Raw genomic sequence first — 22,617 nt, forward strand, 5'->3', positions numbered from 1 at the left:
TTCTCCTCGACCTTTTTATCCTGGAGTAACCCTTGCATCAATTTTCAGGGAATCCCTGCTAAAAATTATTTGTTATATTCCCAATATGTGATCAAAGAGGGTGGTGACCCCTTACATCATTAATCAGTGCACAGAGACCCCCTATGTTGGTGGAAAAAGGGCCTCTTTACATTTATTGTCAGTGGAAGAAGGGCTTTGTATATCGGTGACCAGTGGAAAAAGACCCCCCCCCCTTAATTTGGTGGTCAGTGGGAGAAGGGTCACCTTACATTTGTGGTCAGTGTAAGAAGGGCTCTGTATGTTGGTAACCAGTGATAGAAGCCCATCCTTACCATGGTGGTCAGTGGAAAAAAGGCCACCTCACATTTTGAGATCAGTGAAAAAAGGGCTCTGTATATTGGTGACCAGTGGAAGAACCCCCCCATTCCTTGGTGGTCAGTGAAGGAAGGGCCACCTTACATTTTGTGGTCAGTGTATATTGGAGACCAGTGGAAAATGCCCCCCCCCCCCCTTACTTTGGTGGTCAGTGGGAGAAGGGTCACCTTACATTTGTGGTCAATAGAAGAGGGGCTTTGTATGTTGGTAACCAGTGGCAGAAGCCCCCCCCCCCCACACCCCCGATACCTTGGTGGTCATTGGAAAAAGGGCCACCTTATGTTTTGAGATCGGTGGAAGAAGGGCTCTGTATATTGGTGACCAGTGAAAAAAAAAGCCCCCTTACTTTTTTGGTCAGTGGAAGAAGGGCCACCATACATTGAAGAAGAGCTCAGTACATTGGTGACCATTGATAGGAGGCCCTCTTTACTTTTCTAGTTAGTGGGAGCAGGGCTACCTTGCATTTGTGGTCAGTGGAAGAAGAGTCCTGTATATTGGTAACCAGCGGGATTAGACACCCTTGCATTAGTTATCAAGACCTTGTACCTTGGTGATCAGGGGAAGAGGTGCCTCTTTACATTGGGAGTCAATGGGAAGAATGCCCTTTGCATTGGGATTTAGTAAGAATAATGCCCATTACATTGGGGGTCAGTGAGAAGAATGCTCCTTACAGTTGCCATGCCGTGTCAACTGTCAAAATATCCAAACAGTGATTGCATCTGACTGGATGCAGATATTTAGCCAACAATTTTCTGCCCAGCTCACTCAATTTTTCAGTTGAGGGATGTCGGCGGAAGGAGATCGACAGGGCTGCTCAGTGAGCAAATCCCAGCCGGTTCATTGAGAACTGGCCTGCTTAACCTCATGGTACTCAATCCAAATTTAACGAAAGAGTTTTGCCCTTACATAGGCTCTAACGCTCCTTTCACATGGGCGGTGCGCCCAACGGAGTCCGTTCTGCTCAGCAGGGGATTGATCCGCCGATCCCCGCTGAGCAGGCGGATGACAGCTCCGTCTCCGCTCTGTGTGCAGAGACGGAGCTGTCAGATCCCCGCTCTCCTCAATGGGGAGATCGGATGAGAACGAACCGCTTGTCCGTTTTCATCCGATCCTATCCGATCCGATCCTCCAGACGGATGGAAAATAGGGTTTCTATCCGTCCGGATTTCACAGACAGGATTGGATCGGATAGCAGCGGGTGTCAGCGGAGATGTCTCCGCTGACATCCGCCTCTCCATAGGGATGCATGGAGCATCCGGTCCAGTCGGCATGAAAAACTGACAGGCGGATCGGATCGGATCAGAAATCCCGTGTGAAAGGGGTCTTAAGCTGAACTTAAGGATAAGCCAATATCCATATACAAACGTCATGTGTATTTGTATGCCAATCTTGGTGTACTTTGTGAATTTCTTCCAGATCTGTGCAGTAATCCATTGAGATACATTCCCTCTGTGCAGGAGCTTCCTGTAATAAAGACCGCTCACTGCTGCTCTCTCTCCTTGTGCAGGGTGACTGGTCTTGTCTCCTGTAATTATTCTGCAGGTAGCCTGTAGTGGGTGGAGCCTGCTGGGTCCCTCCCACAGCTTTGCAGAGGCTATGTACAGTGATGATGTCACTGCTAATTTTACAACATAATATCTGGGTTTGCAAAGGCATTTAGGGCACACAATGTCGAATTATATCCTTTGTGGCTGTTGGAGAATGTAAATAAAATCAAAGTGTTTACACCTTTGCACAGGCTATGTACAGTGATGATGTCACTGCTACTTTTACAACATAATATCTGGTTTTGCAAAGGCATTTAGAGCACACAATGTCGAATTATATCCTTTGTGGCTGTTGGCTGTAATAAAATAAAAGTGTTTGCGTCCGGACTTCAGTTGTACCTTTTTTTCATAAAGGACTATTTTCACACATATGTTTTTTTAGTTAAAAATGATAAAGAATTAAAAAAAATGTCTGCTTGCTGCGGTAAAGCACCAGGGAGGTGAATGACAATGGATCAAAAACACATCTGTACCAAAAAAAACACAGAGACTTAAATGCTAAAAATGACCCATCAGCAATCCATGAGGACTGAGTTGGCTTCAAACAAAAACAAAAGATTAAAGGGAAAAAAACAAGCTGTCAAAAGTTGGCTGAAGGTGGGGGATGGAGCAGGGATGGATTAGTTAGGAGAAAGTTGTGGAGGGTGGGACAGGATTAGGATTGGGCTGAGCTGGAAGAGGGTGGTGCCTCAAAGTCTTCAGTCCTGACACATCCTACTGAAGTCTACGAAAACTTCACTAAATAAACGTACTGTGCTAAGAAGTCCACAGAAGGCTATAGAAATTACGCCACGTTTGCAGCACGTTTCCAAGGTAAGACCCTCCGTGGGTTTTGTTTGAGAATTCGTCTGAGCATCAATTAGTTGAGGGATCATTTGTGTCCCAGTTGTGAGTTCCACCTATATTCATCTCTTGTAAGCTCTTAAGGAATTTAGGTTGGGAGATTTAAGGAAATCCTTCCGGAATTTGTATCCTGGTACACCCAGGGCTGTCACCTATTTTGTCTGGTAAAACCTGGACTTGTTGCTAATCATATTAACAGGAAAAAGAGATCCTAAAAACAGTTAGGACAGAATTTTTCCGGAAAAGGTGGCAACTCCAGTTACACAAGAGTGGATAAAAGTTTGGCTGGAAAAAAAATTATGCCAATTTGGGATAAAGTGCCGACTACCAGCTGTTGGGAAACTTAAAGCCCCAGTTTAGATTTAAAGTTAGTTAAGGTTTATTCCAAAATGTCTATCTTAGCCTTTTTCAACTTTTTTTTTGTTACCCCTGAGGAACCCTTAAAATAATTTTAAGGTTCTCGGGTAAGCCCTGCTAAAAAGGATTCGACAAACAGCTTATGGTACAGTAGTGTGATCAATAGGGTAAAGAAAGATTGAGGTTGAGGGTAAAGAAAGAACCTAGTATATTTGACACAAAAATTGTGGTATCCTCCAACCGTAGTGATCAGTGAGGATATGGCCCCTTTCATTACACCAATGGTCTCCAAACTCCAGCCCGAGGGCGGAATGTGTCCCTTTGCTTACCTTTATCTGGCCCTTGGGACACTATTCCTCCCTGTGACACCAACAATGGGGTATTATTCCTCCCATTGACACCAATGTGGGAGCATACATTTTACCTCTGACACCAATGATGGGGCATTATTTCTTCCACTGCCACCAAAGATAGGGCACTATTTCTCCCACTGACACCAGTTATGAGGCACTATTTCTCCCATTTACACCTACAATAGGACACTATTCCTTCCACCAATAATGGGGGAACTATTTCTCCCTCTGACACCAACTATGGGGCACTATTTCTTCCACTTACACCAATAATGGGGGAACTATTTCTCCCTCCGACACCAACAATGGGGCACTATTCCTTCCACTTAGACCAACAAGGGGGAACTATTTCTCCCTCTGACACCAACAATGGGGCACTATTCCTCCCATGGACACCAATGATGGGGGCACTGTTCCTCTTATACCAATGATGGGGCACTATTCCTCCTCCTCCTAACCACAGGTGCTGTGTATTGTTCTTCACTCCCACTGACCACCAAGTCCAGGGCATTTTCTACTCCGACTGGTCACAGTCTGCCCCCAGCCCCTTTATCCTGAAGGTCAGTAAATTGTCCCTTCGTTTAGAAAGTTTGGAGACCCCAGCATTACACAGTATAGGAAATTTGCCCCTTTGCATTGATATTCCGGGTAGGTGGGAGATCAGTCCACTACTGACCACTGCTCAAGGAACCCTTGATAACTTCAGGAGGAACCTTGGTTGAGAAACACTGGTCTATGTGGTCCTTGTAGCCATGGAAAAATGTTGATCCATACTACTTCAAGTCTCAGAATGATCTGACCGGCTGGATCCATGACAGCTGAATGCCTATAATTAATCCCAAACTCTTTTGTGAAATGAGGTTTGAATACACCCATCTATTAGGAGAACAATTAGATAATTGATACCTCCCCTTAAGCTGAAATACACCTATGTTCCTTGAAACCAATAATCCTAGATGTCATTTAAAAAGTAGGGGGTGGTACTGTAGCATCATTGTTTTCGGTCTGTCTCATTCGATCACCTGGGGAACAATGAGCGATCAAGAGTTTTTCTTGACTCAATCATTTTTTGGTATCCATTAAACATCAGCAGCATTGCACACCATACAGGTGAAGGTAGCCAAGTCCCCAACCAGGGGCGTAACTACAGGGGTTGCAGGGGTTGCAATTGCAACCGGGCCCCATGCTCCAGGGGGTCTGTGTGGCTCCCCTATACATCTGGATAGGAGGGGGGGCAGCATGTAGAAAAATCACTGTCCTCCTTTTTCCTCCTGTAGCTGCAGGAGGAAAATGGAGGAGATTGGTTCCTCGGTATGCTGCCCCTGCCACTCCTCCTATCCAGTTCACGTGTGTTCTGCTGTCTCTGGGCCCCTGGTCCCCCTCACCAACCGTCACCAGTGGATGAACTTCCAGGATTGCAAAGGTCACACTTGCGACCGGGCCCTGGCATTCCACCACCGATGGCAGGAAGGGGGCCCACTGCAGAACTTGTGAAAGGGTCCCGCTGCGGGAGCATAATAAAGGGCCCCACAATGAGAGTAAAGGGCCCCAAGATCAGTGGGAAGAGCCCCAGGCTTGAAGGTCCGGGGGGCCCTTCATGGTTTCTTGCACCGGGGTCCTGAAGGTTCTAGTTACGCCTCTGTCCCCAACAGTTCTGTCCTAAAATATCCATGATTTCTAAAGCTGGTAGAATTTTGCTAGAAAATGTTTGCTTTCAAAATGTTTGTTTGATTGGTTAGTGGGGTCAAATCGACAATCGTTTTCAACTGCAGTAAAGAAATAATGGGAAGGACAACCTTTCTCGTTTCTTCGCCGGATGAACAAAATTCTAACTGTGAATGTGATTTCCATTCGGAAAAAATTGTATTTATTGTAACGCACATGTTCTGGGCACAAAAGGCTACAGTTCAATGTCTGTGATTCCATTCAAGTAGCAGATTGGTTGAAATTTTTTGGGCTTTCTAAAAAAAAAAGTTGACTCAATGATGGCAAGTTTGATTGCTCTGGTGAACGATTTTTCGGAATTTTGAACAAAATTTGAATCATAATTTTACTGGTATATGGCCAGCCTAAAGCCCCGTACACACGATCAGATTATCGAAAGATCTGTCGTCCGGTTTTTTGTGGCATGCTAGTCTGATGTGGAAAGTGAAGAGGTTTTTTTCATACGAATTTTCCCGTACGACAGAATTCTACTTCAGAAGTGATGTCATGTGTTGGATTGTTTTGTATGTGTTCTTTCATCTCTGAGCATGCCTAGTCTTGCTCTTAAGATTTTTTTCCGTCGAAATCTGTACTAATGAGACGAAAATCAGACGTTGTATTACGGACGACAAAAATTATATAGCCTGCACATCAGGATTTTTTCGGGCCGAAAAGTCGGAGTCGGCTGTCGAAAGCACCATACTAACAATCCGAAAATCGGCAGATCGGTCGTCGGATGAAATTTCCCTTCAGATTTTCTTATCGTGTGTACGGGCCTTTATTCAACCACAATGCCAAACCCTTTGGATCACCTGAGCTATGGTGAAAGTTGAATGATAAGCACATAAATAGGCAGATAAGGTTTTCTTACAACCAAATCTTCTCTATTGGGAGGGTAGTGAATTGTAGACAATCTTCAATTGCTGGAGATCATTCGAGAGATCTGTGTATCCGAGAGTGCAGGTTTACGGTCATGGAAAACAGACAATGTCCATGACTGATTGAAAAATAGCCACGGCTATATACAGAGCATGCCGCAGAAAAACAATTAACCTAATGTATGTGAACAATGATGAAAACTTATCTTTACAATATAAGTGAAAATACAAATCAATTAAACACATGAAAATTATTAAAAAGTTCCAAGGAATTGATAAATAGATAAATAAGTCTTTTCCAGTGGTGATCAATATATGTGAATACAATAAATGTAAAATTCAATAAATAAAGTCTTTTCTAGTGGTGATCAGGTGCAAAGTGCTTCGTGCTCAATAAATAAAAGTTTGTGACTTTCGTGACGTGGATTCCTCTTTTCCTGTGGCTTGTGGTAGAAATAAATGACTTACCAGAATTGTTGGGTCCTATGTGCTGTATAGCACTAGGACCTACAGCGCTTGGAGGCCGTTCAGGCCGGATTGGGGATCCCCTTTGTGGATGATCCTGGTGGGATACAGGTTAGGTTCCTCCTTACCCAATCTCGATCCTCAGGATATGGGGTTAAAAGAAAGGCTCCAGATAGTGTATTATCGTTTTAAAAGTTTATTCATCAAATATTCATAATAATCGGAGCGAAGAAAGACTCAAACTCCAAGCCAAAGAAACCGCTAACAAACACCTCCTAGCAGAGTGGGGAGCGGAGTGTTTTCCGGCTTGCGTTCCACGTGGTGAGTAACGTGCTGACGTGCGTTCCACAGCCTTGGCGCGTTTCGTCACTTCCTGTGACGTCTTCAAAAGGTAGCTACTCACCACGTGGAACGCAAGCCGGAACACTCCACTCGCCATTTTTCTCTAATGTCCATGACTAATCACCCCCAAAGACCAGCTTACTTTACAGTTGTTGGGGGGAGTAGTGATCAGTCAAAAATATCCAAAATGAACAATTGTAACTCCCAAACTATCAGTGTGTTGGATTGCTAGTTCCATTTTCTAGTAACTACAGACATATAGAAGGTTTCTCAGCATGGACCAATCTCATGCCTTTTGGTAGAAGGTGTACATGCTTATTACCAAACACCTTCACTTGGCCAGCAATTGTCCCATGTATGATCGCCTTATCAGAAACAGTGAAATGGATTAAGTAAATGACCAGGATTAGCTGATAAGTGTTCTCTTAAGAAAACAGCTTTTTATGGTTTACAAACATATCACAGTCAGCGAGGAGTTAAAAGCTTAGGGTTCCTAATTCAGTCCCGAATCCTATTTTTGGTTTTCGTAAAAAAAAAATTCTTTGAATAGAGAAGTGAAATCATGGAGTATGCTTTTTTTTTTTGCCGAAATATGATCGGGTGTACCCATGCAATAGCCAGTGACGTCCCGTCCCAGTTAGTCATGGAAACTCTTAGTATACTTCCTTCGCCTGTGACTGTGGATAAAGCGTATTACTTTTGAACTTTTGCAACAAGCGTGTTGCCAAGGGAAGGACGAGTTTGCGAAGTCAAACAAAGGAGAGAGAGGGGACGTGATTTTTATGGAAAAGTTATAAAGCTTTTGAAAGAAAAGCGGAAACCTTGAAAAGTATTTAAAGATTTGGCAAAGGTTCCGCCGGGAACTTATTTGGGTTTGATCTGTGATCTGGAGGTGGGATTTGCATCTGGCTACGGTTCTCACATGGTAAAGGCTCAACAAAGGGGCATTTAAATATCCATATGGCAGCTAAAGAGGAATGCATACCTGTAGGAGGAGCGATTCCAGAGCTGAGTTGGCTGGCCGGGGGAGATATGATCTGTGCTTATAACACATATGGTGTACGGGTTTAGTGCTGATGAGAAACCACAACAAATTATACTGTGACATGGCATGCTGGAATTTGTAGTTCCCCATCAGGAATCAGGGGAAAGCCTGCAGATTACACAGCTTTCATTAAAATGTAACATGACCATAAGGTTTTATTCCAATAGTTATTGGCTTGCAAGGCTGCCACACACGTGCTTGGTCTTTCTCCAAGATTCCAAAGGAGATCACTTTGCACGCTATGAAAGCAACATCATTTCATAATCATTTTTTATATTGGGAATATCGCGGTGCTACGAGTGCTGGTCAAATACGTCAAATTTATTTTTCCATTTACATTTTTTGTTATTTTTTTTTTATTACCAATATAGAAAAAGGTAACATAGCTGAGTATTAGCTCAGTCTGGGACTCATCTCAAAGAGAATAAACAGTTAGGCTTGGTTCAGACCTATGCGTACGCACATTTCATGTGTAGGGCAGACCATTTATTTCAATCGGAAAGAACCCTTTTTGTAAAATCGCGCCACACCCAATCGCATAGTGCCGCAGTTTGGTGTTCAAAGAGGAGCACGTTTGTCAATGCGTGGGGGTCATTTAGAATTAATAGCACCCTCACACGTCTGGAAAAGAGCAGCACATTTCTGTGAAGGCTGGTAAGACACGTGATTATGCGAGCGTTCCCGAAACGCATAGATCTGAACCAAGCTTTAATGTTACTCCTAAGGCATTGGTCACACGGGCATATGCGTTCTGCTGGCATATCCCTTTAGATGCTTTTTTTATTCATTGCATTTAAAGAGGTTGTAAACTCAGTTATTTTTTTTTTACAAGCTGAAAGAGAAACACATCAAAACAGCATTGCATACTAGCTCATTATGAAATACTTACCTTAGAACGAGCCCCCGCCACGCCGTCCGCTCACCTCTATGACGGGCGACATGTCCAGTTGCCCGTCTTCCGGGATCGCGGCATCCGGCCATCAGATTGGCCGGAGCCGCGGTGACGTCACTCCCGCGCACGCGCGCGGGAGCCGACAGTCACGGCACGGAGCTCTGAAGAAACGGCAACAGCGGCTGTTCCTTCAGAGCGCTTGCGCCAGTGACGTCACTGGCTGCATGTAAGGTAAATATCTCCTAAAAGGTACATGTTTAGGAGATATTTACAGTACCTATAGGTAAGCCTTATCATAGGCTTACCTATAGGTAAAAGTGTCAGAGGAGGGTTTACTTCCTCTTTAACTCATTTACACGTTTAAATGATCATTGGATCTTAAAGCGGAGTTCCGGCCACAAAATCATGCCTGTACATTTTATGGCATCCGCTTCCTTATCCTTACCTGAGCAATAATTGGATATTCCCAGCCTTTTTTTTTTTTTACTTACCTTATTAGAGAGCATAATATACTCACCTTACCATCCACTTCCTCCTCCTCGGCCGCGTGGCCTGCGCGGTCACTTCCTGTCCCGCAATGCGTCCTGGGAGCTCTTACTCATAGCTCCCAGGATGCAATGGGCAGTGATGAAGGCGGCCGGCCGCTCCTCTCATCGCGTGATTTCCAAACAGGAAATGACGCGATGTTAGGCGGAGCACTGTGCGGAAGCTGCCGTCCCTATGGAAACAAACACTATGCCGATCGCATAGTACTGGGCATGCGCGAGATTTCGCGCTGGATTCGCCGGCCTCCGCCCACTACAACCATGAAGCAGGGCAGACATTTCCCCACAACGGACTCGGCGATCCAGGACAAAGATGGCGGCGCTCACAATAATTTTTATAAAGTAAGATTTAATGCTTGCAAACATATTATTACAATGTATGAAACAGGATTAGCGGATGTATAGAGGTCGAAGGGTCACTGTTTGGGGGACATTAATAAAAAAAAAAAAGGATTCTGTGGCCGGAACTCCGCTTTAAGTGATGAGCAATCATTCTTCGATGTCTATGGTCAACTTTAGCACTCTTTCTTTACAGGGCTTGAGTCATAACTTTGGTTCCTTTAAAAGGATCTGCATTGAGCATCTTTATACAAACCTACAGATAAGGAAATTGACTTCCTCCCAAACCAACCATGAGAGTGTTGGTGGCTTTAGGCTAATTTGGGGTCAGAGAGTGATGAGAGTGATTCAAAGTTCTCCACAATATATTGCATGAAAACTTGCAGAACTCTGCAAACAGAGAAAATAAATAAGGAACAGCTATGGGCACCATGGTTCAGAGATGAAAGAAGCCAGTGGGTGATTCAACCCTCCAGTATCAACCCATAACTGAAACATCAGACACTTGAAACAAAAGTGCCTTGTAGTGATCCTTGGCTTTTCCCATTTTCTGAGTAAACAGGAACTGCAATTAGTGGCTGGGTGTTTTATATCGTTTACCAGCCTGTGCTTTGTTTGTTGAGCTCCAACATCTGTTGCCACAGGTAACACTAGACTTTTTTCTGCTGTGTTTTTAGCAAGTCTGTCTGGCTGATTTTGGAAAAGCAGAGCAAACAGGACACAGAGTTGTAGCCTACGGCATAGCTCCTAGTTGTCCCTTATTTAGAGTGCCTGTCCCTCTTCTGGAACCAAATCCACCTGTCCCTCATTCTTAAATGTCCCTATTTTAGACCTGAAATAAATATACTGTTTAACCACTTAAGCCCCGGAAGATTTTACCCCCTTCCTGACCAGGGCCTATTTTGCGATTCGGCACTGCGTGAATTTAACGGACAATTGCGCGGTCGTGCGACGCTGTACCTAAACGAATTTGACGTCCTTTTTTTCCCACAAACAGAGCTTTCTTTTGGTGGTATTTGATCACCTGTGCGATTTTTTGATCATGTGCTATAAACAAAAAAAGAGCGTAAATTTTGCAAAAATAACAATATTTTTCACATTTTTTTATATGAAATTCCCCAAAAAAAATTTAAAAATCAAATTTTTTTAACATTTTCGGCCAATTTGTTTTATGCTACATATGTTTGGTAAAAAAAATCGCAAAAAAGCGTATTTTGATTGGTTTGCGCAAAAGTTATTGCGTTTACTAACAAAGGGAAAGATTTTTGTCATTTTTGTTTTTTTTTAAACGCGTAATGGCGGCGATCTGCGTTTTTTTTGCGGTACTGCGACATTGCGGCGGACAGATCGGACCCTTGACTGACATTTTTGACACTTTTGGGGTTACCAGTGACATTTCTACAGTAATCAGTGCTATACATATTCACTGTTACTGTAAAATTACACTGGCAGTGAAGGGGTTAACTTTTTTTGAGAGGGAGGGGTTATGTGTGTCCCTAGGGGCGTGATTCTAACTGTGATTGGCTGTGGCTTGAGGTGTAGGAACAGTGATCAACGGTCCTACATAGTAGAACCGTATGATCACTGTTTCTACACAGGGGAGAATGACAGGCGGCTTGTTTACATTAGCCGCCTGCCTTTCTCCCTCTGCACCGACGATCGCCGAGTGACCGGGTCCGCCGGTCACACGCGCGGGGGGGTACGTGACCGCGCGGGAGCGCGCGCTCGCTCCCTAGACCCTCACAGGCTAGCGACGTAGTACTACGTCGCTCTGCCTGTGAGGGGCTGACTGCCGATGTAAATAGTCGTGCGGCGGTCGGCAAGCGGTTAAAGTGACCACGTCAATATAGTATAGTGTTTCAGTCAATATGGGGGGGGTGCTAAAGACCTAGAGCTTGTTGTGCCACATCCCTAATAGAAATGCAAAAATTTAAGGTTCCCCTAAGTTGGGACTTTTAAGGCACATAGATTTAAGAAGATTAATAATAGTAATGGTGATGAAAAAATAATAAATTTTATTAAATACAAATACAAATAATGAATTAAAAAACAATGTGCAAGCAGAAAAAGGACAGAAAGAAACAACTCATATCGCTAGAACATAGTGTTTCAGTCAAGGTCAGGGTAAAGGTAAATCCTTACCTGCTGGCGCCGCTGAACGCCAATCCAATTTTGAGAAACCTTCACGTGAAGTCTGCAAGGGAATTATCACTTCCAGTGGTCTCAATCTCCTGGGTCCTCCACAACTCTCACTGGTTCCTCCTACTGACCTCTATATCATCACTGACTGTCTGCTGTAATGACATGCAGGAGGAACCACTGTGAGCTGCAGGTGACCCAGGAGTTTGACACTCCTGGAAGGGTCAGTTTCCCTATGGACTTCACATAAAGGCTTCCCAGGATCGGAGTACGGGCAGCAGGAAAGCTAAGCACTCGCAGCTTTCTTTTACAGGCATTTCTTAACTAAACATGTTACCATTGCAACAGCTAAAGCTGTTTACATTGCACTAAACCTTCTTAAAACCTTTAAATCAGCCTTTCTCAATCAGGGTTCCTCCAGAGGTGCCTAGGAGTTCTTTGAGCAGTGAACTGCGGTGGATTAGTCTGTAGGTACCTGCACGATTCTAGCACCAATGTCACTCAGCAAGCCAATGTTAAATTTTGGCTGCCTGTAAGGGTGGCATTTTGACCATCATCGTAAGGAACATTTTTTCCACTGACCTACAATGTAGGGAGCATTCTTCCCACTGACCGCCATCTTAAGGGGTATTCTTTCCACTCAACAAGCCAGTGGTACTGGACTAGTGGAGCTTCTCCTCACATTTATAAAAGGTACCTGTAGCCTTTCTCAACCAGGGTTTCATGGGATTCCTGCAGAGATTGCTAGGGATTCCTTGAGTTATGGCTGATTGAAATCCAATTTGATGGTGCCTTCATAGTTTGGGGTTCAGTGCCACTTGGCTGGCATGAAAGCAATGATTTTTTTTTTGGCTGCCTGTAAGGGTGGCATTTTGACATCATCGTAAGGAACATTTTTTCCACTGACCTACAATGTAGGGAGCATTCTTCAGACTGACCTCCATCTTAAGGGGTATTCTTTCCACTCAACAAGCCAGTGGACTTGGACTAGTAAAGCTTCTCCTCACATTTATAAAAGGTACCTGTAGCCTTTCTCAACCAGGGTTTCATGGGATTCCTCCAGAGATTGCTAGGGATTCCTTGAGTTATGGCTGATTGAAATCCAATTTGATGGTGCCTTCATAGTTTGGGGTTCAGTGCCACTTGGCAGGCATGAAAGCAATGATTTTTTTTTGGCTGCCTGTAAGGGTGGCATTTTGACCATCATCGTAAGGAACATTTTTTCCACTGACCTACAATGTAGGGAGCATTCTTCCCACTGACCGCCATCTTAAGGGGTATTCTTTCCACTCAACAAGCCAGTGGTACTGGACTAGTGGAGCTTCTCCTCACATTTATAAAAGGTACCTGTAGCCATTCTCAACCAGGGTTTCATGGGATTCCTGCAGAGTTTGCTAGGGATTCCTTGAGTTATGGCTGATTAAAATCAAATCTGATGGTGCCTTCATAGTTTGGGGTTCAGTGCCACTTGGCTGGCATGAAAGCAATGATTTTTTTTTTGGCTGCCTGTAAGGGTGGCATTTTGACATCATCGTAAGGAACATTTTTTCCACTGACCTACAATGTAGGGAGCATTCTTCAGACTGACCTCCATCTTAAGGGGTATTCTTTCCACTCAACAAGCCAGTGGACTTGGACTAGTAAAGCTTCTCCTCACATTTATAAAAGGTACCTGTAGCCTTTCTCAACCAGGGTTTCATGGGATTCCTCCAGAGATTGCTAGGGATTCCTTGAGTTATGGCTGATTGAAATCCAATTTGATGGTGCCTTCATAGTTTGGGGTTCAGTGCCACTTGGCAGGCATGAAAGCAATGATTTTTTTTTGGCTGCCTGTAAGGGTGGCATTTTGACCATCATCGTAAGGAACATTTTTTCCACTGACCTACAATGTAGGGAGCATTCTTCCCACTGACCGCCATCTTAAGGGGTATTCTTTCCACTCAACAAGCCAGTGGTACTGGACTAGTGGAGCTTCTCCTCACATTTATAAAAGGTACCTGTAGCCATTCTCAACCAGGGTTTCATGGGATTCCTGCAGAGTTTGCTAGGGATTCCTTGAGTTATGGCTGATTAAAATCAAATCTGATGGTGCCTTCATAGTTTGGGGTTCAGTGCCACTTGGCTGGCATGAAAGCAATGATTTTTTTTTTGGCTGCCTGTAAGGGTGGCATTTTGACCACCATCGTCAATGTAGGAAGCATTCTTCCCACTGACCGCCATCTTAAGGGGTATTCTTCCCACTCAACAACCCAGTGGTATTGGACTAGTTGAGCTTCTCATTACATTTCTCATTGATGGCTCTGTAAAACTGAAGGGTTCCTCCGGAGGTTACTAGGAGTTTTTTGAACAGTGAGCTGTGTTGGATTCATCTTATAAAGGTACCTACATAATTCTGACACTCTACACTCGACAAGTCGTATTGGTAAGGAGCTTCTCACATTTCTAAAAGGTACCTTTAGCCTTTCCCATTCAGGGGTCTTTGAACCCTAAGGTTTCTTCTTTAGAGGTTGCTGTGAGTTCTTTGGACTGTGAGCTGTGGTGGGTTCATTTTATAAACCTACCTGCGTATTTCTGGAACCAATACCACTTGGCAAGCCAGTGGTAATAGATTACATAGGTACAAAGTTGGTAAGGTTGAAAAAAGACACCAGACCAGTTCAACCTTTGGTGTGTGTGTGGGGGTCTATGTGTTTATCTCAAGAGTACATTGTATATCCCTGTATGTTATGCTAGTTAAGGTGCCCATCTGATAGTTTTTCTAAACTATTGACCCTCCCTTCTGATACCACTGCTTGTGGAAGAGACTTCCACATCCTTACCACTCTGACAGTAAAAACACCTCTAAGGGTAAACCACTTCTCTTCCAATTTCAGTGAATGGCCGCATATCTTTTTTAATTCCCTTTCGCTGAAAATATTTTTCCCTATGCTAGGGTCACCAGTACGGTATTTGTACATCGCTATCATATCCCTTCTCAAGCGTCTCCTCTCCAGAGAGAATAAGTTCAATGCTTGTAGTCTTTCCTCGTAGCTGAGATCCTCAAGTCCCTTTATTAGCTTTGTTGCCCTTCTCTGGTGGATTCTATCCAGTTCCAGCACATCCTTCCTGAGGACTGATGTCCATAACTGGACGGCATACTCCAGATGCGGCCGGACCAGAGTCTTGCAGAGTGGGAGAATTATCGGTTTATCTCTGGAGTGAATCCCTTTATTTTACATGCCAATATTCTGTTGGCTCTGCTTGAAACAGCTTGGCATTGCATGCCCATGCTAAGCCTGTTGTCTACTAGGACCCCCAGGTCCTTTTCCATCCTAGATTCCCCCAGAAGTTCTCCCCCTAGGGAGTAACTTGCGTTTATATTTTTCACATTTTTAGCACCCTCATCTTACATTTCTCAAATAAGTAACCACTGACAACAATGATCATGTTAAAAGTCTGTAAGGGGCATTCTTCTCACTGACCACTAATGTAGTAGCATTCTATATCCAATGCAATGGGACCATAGACTAACTACCATTGTAATGGGCATGCTTTACACTGAACACCAGTGTAAGGGAGCCCTGTTTTCATTGACCATCAGTATGGGTTGGCTTATGTACAGAGAGCTATCAATATAGCAGGGCTCCCCTGAGATCTGAGATCAGAACATCAATTCGAGGGTTCTCAAAGATTATTGCAATAGCCTTTTTTTTCAAAGCCAATTAAAAATAAATTTAGAAGTGAAAAAAGCCCTGGTGTGTTTACCGTGGTTGCAAACCTCATACATGAAATATGAATAAAGCATATCCCTCTATAGTGTGTACTTGTCTCTAGTAAGAGTTCTAAGCCAAACCCCAACCCAGGCAGATCAGTCTTTGACCAAAAGTAGTCAGCAAAGGAGGCGTGCAGGGGCCATTGAGCATAGATCATCATAAAAGCAGTCTTGTGTGGCCCGTGATATGGCCCAATCGCCACATTTTAGCAGCTTGTTCCCTTTTTAGGATGTTAGTAGCAAATACAGGATTAGAAAGATGAATTGGTCTGATCCAAAAAGTATTATGTGGTGCTCTGAGGCGGAACAAGTGTGGGCTGGCAGAGTGACAGAATGGGATTAACCCTCTGTCATGTACTTTACACCGCGCTTTATTCAATCTCTTCCGGCCCCAGAGCCCGCTCTTTCTACCCTACTTCCCTCTCTTTCTGACATACCTCCCTCCCTTCCTTCCCTTCTACGCTGTTTCCCTCCCTTTCTACTTCACTTCCCTCTCTTTCTGCTGCACTTCCGTCTCTTTGTGACTTACTTTTCTCTGTTTCTCTCTCATATTCCTCTCGTTCTAACCAACTTTCCTTCCTTTCTAACCAACTTTCCTTCCTTTCTAACCAACTTTCCTTCCTTTCTAACCTACTTTCCTTCCTTTCTAACCTACTTTCCTTCTTTTCTAACCAACTTTCCTTCCTTTCTAACCTACTTTCCTTCTTTTCTAACCAACTTTCCTTCCTTTCTAACCAACTTTCCTTCCTTTCTAACCAACTTACCTTCCTTTCTAACCAACTTTCCTTCCTTTCTAACCAACTTTCCTTCCTTTCTAACCAACTTTCCTTCCTTTCTAACCAACTTTCCTTCCTTTCTAACCTACTTTCCTTCCTTTCTAACCTACTTTCCTTCTTTTCTAACCAACTTTCCTTCCTTTCTAACCAACTTTCCTTCCTTTCTAACCAACTTTCCTTCCTTTCTAACCAACTTTCCTTCCTTTCTAACCTACTTTCCTTCTTTTCTAACCAACTTACCTTCCTTTCTAACCAACTTCCCTTCCTTTCTAACCTACTTTTTTTCCTTTCTAACCAACTTTCCTTCCTTTCTAAACAACTTCCCTTCCTTTCTAACCAACTTTCCTTCCTTTCTAACCAACTTCCCTTCCAACCAACTTCCCTTCCTTTCTAACCAACTTCCCTTCCTTTCTAACCTACTTTCTTTCCTTTCTAACCAACTTCCCTTCCTTTCTAACCTACTTTCTTTCCTTTCTAACCTACTTTCCTTCCTTTCTAACCTTCTATCCTACTTTCTGCCCCCCCCCCCCTTTTCCTGCCCTATTTTTCTCTCTTTCTTACCTACTTTTCTCCATTCCAGACACACTGTACTCTATTTTTGTTCCAGATTCCTCTTTCTAAGCTACTTCCTTGTATTTCTAACCAATTGTCCTCCCTCTTAATGCCCTACTTGCCTCTCTTCCTAACCTATTTCCCTCTTTTTTTCTGTCCTAATTTCCTGTCTTCTAACTTATCTTCCTTTTATTCTGTCCTACCCCCCCCCCTTTTGGTTCTAAATCCCTCTTAAGCCACTTTCCCCTCCTTTCTGCCCTACTTCCCCCCCCCCACCCCTAAATCCCTCTCCTTCTATCCCACTTCTTTTTTCCTGCCCCTCTTTTTTCTCTTTCTGCTCTTCTCTCCCCTCCCGTTGTCTTAAATCCCTCTTTTCCTACCTAACTTCCCTCTCTTTCCTGCCCTTCTTTCTTTGCTTTCTTACCAACCCTCCACAACCCCCCCCCCCCCCCAATATCTGTCTCCTCTTACACCTGTTCCCCATGTTTTTGCCCTTTATTCTTCTGTTTCTGCCCTACTCGCCTTTTCTTAATCCCTCTCTTCTCTACCTTTCTGTCCCTTTCTTCTCTCATGCCCCCTCTCCTCCATTGCCCCCTCTCCTGCATTGCTCCCTCTCTTTCTGCCCCCTCTCCTCCATTAATCCTTCTCTTTCTGCCTCCTCCCCTCCATTATTCCTTCTCTTTCTTTCCCCTCTCCTCCATTGCTCCCTCTCTTTCTTTCCCCTCTTCTCCATTGCTGACTCTCTTTCTTTCCCCTCTCCTCCATTGCTCCCTCTCTTTCTTTCCCCTCTCCTCCATTGCTCCCTCTCTTTCTTTCCCCTCTTCTCCGTTGCTCCCTCTCTTTCTTTCCCCTCTCCTCCATTGCCCCCTCTCCTGCATTGCTCCCTCTCTTTCTGCCCCCTCTCCTCCATTAATCCTTCTCTTTCTGCCTCCTCCCCTCCATTATTCCTTCTCTTTCTTTCCCCTCTCCTCCATTGCTCCCTCTCTTTCTTTCACCTCTTCTCCATTGCTGACTCTCTTTCTTTCCCCTCTCCTCCATTGCTCCCTCTCTTTCCCCTCTCCTCCATTGCTCCCTCTCTTTCCCCTCTCCTCCATTAATCCTTCTCTTTCCCCTCTCCTCCATTGCTCCCTCTCTTTCTTTCCCCTCTCCTCCATTGCTCCCTCTCTTTCTTTCCCCTCTCCTCCATTGCTCGCTCTCTTTCTTTCCCCTCTCCTCCATTAATCCTTCTCTTTCTGCCCCCTCTCCTCCATTAATCCTTCTCTTTCTGCCCCCTCTCCTCCATTAATCCTTCTCTTTCTGCCCCCTCTCCTCCATTAATCCTTCTCTTTCTGCCCCCTCTCTGCCATTGCTCCCTTTCTTTCTGCCCCCACTCCACTATTACTCCCTCTTTTTCTGCCCCCTCTCTCTTTCTGTGCTGTCTGTTCTCCTGTTTAGATTTCAGGTTAGAGGATCTGGGATTACCAGAAAGGGTTTAGGAATGGCGGGGGGTTAGGAGATGGGGGAGGGGATCTGGGAAAAGAAAGGGGACTATCTGGACCTAATGGGAAAGGGGGAAGAGATCACAGGGCCAGAACAACCATTTCAATAGCAGAACTTGCAGCACCGGTAAAGAACAGACAAAGACGCACGTAAAGGCATCTGAAGGTGGAGTTTCTGATTTGATGTAAAATGTATGTCATCATAGAGTGTATCCAGACTGAAGAACAATAGTATCTGCTCCTCCATAGATGTTGTGATAGGGTGAGTGCGGTCACCCTACAATAGGACTATAGAACACCACCCTCCTTTCCTGTTCCCTATAACAAAGAGCCCCCCTCCAGTCATGATCTGCCTGCATTGCATAGAGAACTGCAGAGACCCAGTGGTGTCATCACTAGTGTCTAAAATATATATGGCCCGAAATGAAAATGGAAAGGTTTTATTTTAATAATTCTATTAGAATGGTAATAAAGGGGGAATAGAAGAACCAGGGAAGGCAAAAAATAACCTCACCTTTATTATAAACACATTGCAGAACTATAGATAAGGCGATTTCAGCCGTATTCGTTGACTTGAAACAACACAGCTGATTGAGCGCCGATCCCTCCTTATTTTCACTTTTAGGGGATCTACCACCTTCCCCTGGACCAGAGGTGTGTGGTCACCCTCACTAACCAATCAAAAATCAGCATTCAGCAGCTCCCACATGAATATCTTGTTTCTGATTGGCTCCCGCAGGCCTCTGATGTTGAATAATCGAATTTTGTGTTATTTCTTTGTGTGCCAAATGAGGTAAATCTGCGATGTCTGAGCGCAGCCTTGTTAGTCCAGATGTGCGGGGATCTGGTTTCTAGGAATGTAAGCTTTCTAAGATAAAGACTTCCAGTTGCAAAACAAAGACCAGTCCATAGCAGAGGAAGTCCCTGAGCCCAGGTTTAGGTCCCGCCACCCCATAAAATACAGGAGAATTCATTTATAAATTATTGGTTTTATTATATGATGCTGGGATACTTCTACCAGAAACGCCAGGATTCCCTACAAACCAATGAAACAATAAGGGGGATTTACTAAAATTATGCATAGTAACCAATCAGCTTCTAACTTCAGCTTGTTAAATTAAGCTTTGACAATAAAACCTGGAAACTGATTGGCTAGCATGCACAGCTGCACCAGATTCCGTGTGCTCCAGTTTTTTTAAATCATTATCTCCCCCAAAGGGTCCTCTAAAGCAGAGGGATCCTCCGTGCCGTCCATGTTTATTAAAGCGCAGCGCGGTCCCATGCATTGCATTATGTTGGGTGGTAACAGCGCTGGGCTTAAGCAGCCCATTGAAATAAATGAGCTTTCAACTCATGCTACCATGTGCTGCAACCCAGGCGCGTTTCCTCATTGTATTGGGGTGCCATTCAAAGCACATGGCACTGCAACGCATGTCTCAATAATGCGTGCATTACAGCAACATGGAAATATAAGGGCCAGCTCACACCATAACACAGTGCTGGAACGTCATAGTTGGGGGCACAGTGATGGGGGTAACACAGTGACAGGGGAGCAGAGTGAGGGGGGGCACATTGACAATGGGGGGCACAATGACAGGAGAATACACAGATGGGGGGGGGGGACAGTAACAACGGGGAGCACAATGCCAGGGGGTCACAGTGATGGCAGGGGTACAATGACAGGGGAGTACACAGATAAGGGGGAGGCACAGTGATGGGGGTAACACAGTGACAAAGGGGAGCAGAGTGAGCAGGGGGGGCACAGTGACAATGGGGAACACAATGACAAGGGGTCATAGTGATGGCAGGGCCACAATGACAGGGGAGTATACAGATGGGGGGGGGGCACAGTTACAAAGGGGAGCACAATGCCAGGGGGTCACAGTGATGGCAGGGGTACAATGACAGGGGAGTACACAGATAAGGGGGAGGCACAGTGATGGGGGTAACACAGTGACAAAGGGGAGCAGAGTGAGCAGGGGGGGCACAGTGACAATGGGGAACACAATGACAAGGGGTCATAGTGATGGCAGGGCCACAATGACAGGGGAGTATACAGATGGGGGGGGGGCACAGTTACAAAGGGGAGCACAATGCCAGGGGGTCACAGTGATGGCAGGGGCGCAATGACAGGGGAGAACACAGATGTGGGGGGGGGGGTACAGTGACAACGGGGAGCAAGCACAATGACAGGGGGTCACAGTGATGACAGGGGAGAACACAGATGTGGGGGGGGGGGGTACAGTGACAACGAGGAGCAAAATGACAGGGGGTCACAGTGACAAGGGGGAGCAGAGTGGAGGGGGGGGGGATTTGTGCTAGAAATGGAGATTGGGGGGATATGTGTTTGAAGAGGGGGAGAGAGATTTAGGCTACGGTTCCACTAGTGGGAAGCCAAAGTCGCGTGATTTTGAGTGCAACTTTGTTTCAACTTTGAGTGCAATTTTGATCTGACTTCACACTCTGTGACTCAAAGTCGCAATCAAAAGTTGAATCAAAGTTGTGCCGGCACCTTTTCAAAGTTTTTGCAACTTTAGATCGTATAGATTGGAACGGGTGCCATTGAAATCAATGGGCTGTGACTTGTCATGCGACTTTGTGTGTCCAAAGTTGCATGACAGTGGAAACGGAGCCCTAGTTGGAAAGGGGATTGGAGGAAAGAGGGAGGATTTTTGGGGTAGAAGAGGATTTATTCTGGGAGGAGGGATTGGGGAAAAGGATTTGTTCTGGGAGGGGGGGAACTGAGGTGGGTGGGGATTTGTGATGAGATGGGGAAGAAGAGTGGATTGTGCTGGGAGGGGGGACTTGGGGATGGTGGAGGAAAATTTGTGTATATATATATATATTCCATACTCCTATATATTCCATACTCCTATATATTCCATACAAGATACAAATATATTCCATACTCATTTTCTATACTCCATATTCATATTTATTCTATACTCATATATCGCTGTATCTCGAAAATATATTGATATAAATCTTCTGATTTAATAACATGATGTAATTTAATGACATCAATTAATAAAAGCCTCTGCAGAGCCTGTGTATAGGAAAGTTGTGGGTAGTTTTGTATAGTTCGGTGCTCTGACAGAGGGGGAGGGGAAGGGGTCTCCTCTTTGTCTTTAGACCTCCTTCCTAAATCCTGAACTTGGTGGGCGTGGAGACCCTCCACAAGGCTCGGCCCCGCCCATACCACCCCCCTCTCGGGATTCCCAGGTCACGTGACACAAGATCGCACGCTGCTGCCTTTGTTTAATCGTTGGATTGGCGCTAAAGAGATCGCAAAGCGAGCGGACCGGAGAGAGACCGGGCTGTACCGGGAGAGAGGTGAGCAGGTCGGTCTGTGCTATCTGTGTATGGGGGAGACCGGCGATGTCTGACCGACACCGGTCACTGTGTACCGGGACCGAACCGGAGAGGGGGGTGTTCTGCAATAGACTTGGAAACTTCTTTCAGTCATTAAAGCTCAATCTGATATTTAATTCTTATAGCTGCTCAGAATAAAATAAATGAGTGGTAGAATAAAAATTATTAATTTCAACTTTTTATTTATTTTTTTACCTCCCTTTTATTTTTATTACGAGGATCTAAAAGATGAAATTATAATTTATTATTCTGATATTTCAGCTGTATAGCTGCTTAGATTAAAAATTAAGTAGAGGGGAAAAATGTACAAATTTTTTATTAAATGTTTTTTCCCCTCCTCCCCTCCTTCTTTTTTTAATTTTTCTTTTTAAAATCTGGCAATCTAAAATAAAATTGTTATTATTATTATTATTATTATAATATTTCAACTTTATAGTAGCTCAGATTAAAAAAAAAAAAAAAGCAAGGGGGTAAAAATAAAAGCTTAATTTTATTCTTTACCCCCCCCCTTTTTTTTTTTTTTTTTCTTTCTTGAATGTATTTATTTTTTAATCTAGGTGTGTGTGTGTGTATATGTATATATATAATATAGCGCAGCTGTAAAGGTGTGTATATAACATTTTTGGTTTGGGTTTTTTTTTTTCTTATATATCCTAGACAGGCTCACCTGTCTATATGTGATTCCATTGTCTCAGGAACTACAAGTCCCCTCCTCCTCCCATGTACTGGCACATCTCCCCCTGTAAGGTGAAGTTCACACTTGGCGTTCTGTGAGGATGCGTCTTTGCTGCGTGTCTTCGCAGTACACACATGGGGCTGCCATTTATGTGAATGCGCCAAAATTGTCTCCTTTTGGGTGTTCAG

At 44.3% G+C, this 22,617-nt stretch overlaps 1 protein-coding gene across 1 annotated transcript in view; it reads left to right on the forward strand.

The window, feature by feature from the left end:
- The first annotated feature begins 2,599 nt into the window (after positions 1–2,599).
- Positions 2,600–22,617, forward strand: part of LOC309558340 (gap junction gamma-1 protein-like) — a 61,003-nt gene continuing 40,985 nt past the window's right edge. The window contains exon 1 of the mRNA XM_082261407.1: positions 2,600–2,735. The gene's annotated coding sequence lies outside the window, so the exon portion shown is untranslated. The remainder of the gene's footprint in view (positions 2,736–22,617) is intronic.

The sequence above is a fragment of the Pelophylax lessonae genome (assembly GCF_965119305.1).
Source record: "Pelophylax lessonae genome assembly, chromosome: 6".
Taxonomy (NCBI): domain Eukaryota; kingdom Metazoa; phylum Chordata; class Amphibia; order Anura; family Ranidae; genus Pelophylax; species Pelophylax lessonae.